Below are 2427 nucleotides of genomic sequence, written 5' to 3'. Positions count from 1 at the left end.
TGCAATGTAATGGTGTATACATTTCTTTTTTTATATTTTATTTTCTCATTTACATATAACAACAATGTTAAACATATGTTTTCTTTTTTTAATATTTTATTTATTTTTAGAAAGATTTTCTATGGTTACATGATTCTCATTTTTACTTTCCCCTTCACCCCCCTTTACCCCTGCCCCATATCCAACGCGCATTTCCACTGTAAACATATGTTTTCTGAAATTATAAGATCTAAATTGTGTCTCTCCCTTCCTTCTCTAACCTCTCCTGGAGATGGTAGATAGTGCATACATTTCTAAGATAGGTTATAAATAGAGGAGGGCTGAGGAATAGGGCTTCCTGGGAAACTCAGCATCTTCAGGTGCATTCCATTGAATCTGAAGAGGGCCCTGCTAGGGAGAATATCAATTCTAAAGCCTTAGCTTCAAAATATCTCCTCAATGACCAAGCTGAGGAAGCAGCACAATGCAGAGCAAAGGGCCCAGATCTGGGTTCAAATCCCACTTCTGATGCTTACTACCTATATTACCTTAGTCATCAGCTTCCTTACCTGTAAAATGAAGGATTTGGAATAAATAACCTTGGAGAGACAAGTGACTTGTCCAAGTTCGCACTACATCAGGTAAGATTTGAACCCAAATCTTCCTAACTCTTACTTAACCCCAACCACCATACCATCTAGCTGCTTCTCATCTAGGTTTGCATCTTAGATCTGCTGATAGAAGATCTTTAGTTAAGCTGCCTCATCTGTAAAATGGGGGCAAGCACACTTGATCTCCCTAATTCACAAGGCAGTGGTAAGGATGACAAGGAGGCAATGTATATAAGTGTTTGACATTCCTTAGTAACTTCTACAGCAATCCTATTTCAACACAGCACCTTGGCATGAGTGTCTGGACCCTGGAGTCTGGAAGTCTGAGCTCACTGTACAAGTTCCTGCCAAAATGGGAAAGTTTCCCGTTCAGGGTGGCAACATATTTTGTGTCTGGGGTCCAAGGACCAGCCTAGTTGGGTACAGTATAAGACTCAGTGCCACCTAGAGGCTCACCAAGTAAGGACCCATGAATCCATGTCCTGCCAAGATGAGGATGAAACTCAGATCAACCCTGTGATACAGCTCCTCCTAGTATTCTCATCTTTATTTTACAAGTGAGGAAACTGAGGTTCAGAGAGGCTAAGATCAGAACTCAGGCCTTCCTGACTGTCTTCTCAGGTCATCCTGATTTTTCCCTATGCTCACCATTAACAGCAGGATTCCTTGTAGATCTCCACCGAATTCCACAGCTAGATTAAAGTCACAGGGGAGAGGGTCAAATTCCATTGGGTACCGTCTCAGAAGCCATAAGCAATCTTAAGGAGGATATTTTGCTATCCAAATCTGTTTTCTCTCAGAGCATGTTACAGAGCTGGAGGATAAGAAGCCTGTGTGCTGGTTTACTCCAAATCCCTGCATCTTGCTCCCAGGCTAATCAGATGAACATCTCAAATGGACTTGGGACTCAGAGAAGTCAATCCCTCCCTTCTTTTCTCAGAGGGATACTGAGGCCCCAAGAAGTGAAATTATTTGATCAAAGTCACCCAGAGTAGAAGCAGGTTCAGCACTCCAGGTTTACTGTATCTCACTCAAATTTATATCTTTCATCAAGGTCTTATTATCAGTAAACTGAAAAGAAGTTTACTTAGGTTTGAAGGATGCTAGGTTCATAGCCTTAGGGCTGGAAGGGCCCTCAGAGGCCAGCCTCATTTCACTTGGATTTCAGAGTAGCTGGAAGTTCTTCAGGGGCCTGAGCTTAAACTATGGGGTCAACCTAGATAAGTCCTCGCAGTCTTCAAACAACACACCATGGATGGAGCCAGCTCAATGGTAGCTTATGGGTCCATTTTCCCAGACTTCCTGTTGTAGCAAGAAAGCTTATTCTGGACAACATTTGCTGTTGTAAACACTCCCAACATTTTACAGCTACTGGTGACCTCAGAGTTCAACCAATGACAAGTATAACAAACCACTGGCATTAATATCATCACTGAAAACCCAGACTGGTAAGCCCTACAGAGGGGTGAAGTCACACCTCTGGACACACAGTCACATGATCTCAGAGGCCATCCAGTCCAGCCTGCATCCTCCTACCACACAACTGATAAGTAGTATGTTAATGGTTCCATTTCCACCTCTATTTGAAAACCTTGTCTAGAGGGGAAATCTGTGAAACCAGTTCATTCCTCCTTTCATGGACAGCTCCAATAACTAGGTTGATTTATCTTATACTCAAACCCTTTGCTTTTTAGATGAGGAAACCAAGACCCACAGGGCAAAATGAATGACCCAAAGTTATACTGAGAGTAATAGTCTTGGAAATAGAACTTACATCTCTTCATTTATAGTTTATTAATTTTCTTCACTAAATGAATACTTCTCTGCCTTAAAAAGC

The sequence above is a fragment of the Gracilinanus agilis genome, chromosome 6, assembly GCF_016433145.1.
Source record: "Gracilinanus agilis isolate LMUSP501 chromosome 6, AgileGrace, whole genome shotgun sequence".
NCBI lineage: Eukaryota > Metazoa > Chordata > Mammalia > Didelphimorphia > Didelphidae > Gracilinanus > Gracilinanus agilis.
The sequence above is the reverse complement of the archived record's forward strand: the minus strand, read 5'-3'. Positions refer to the sequence as shown.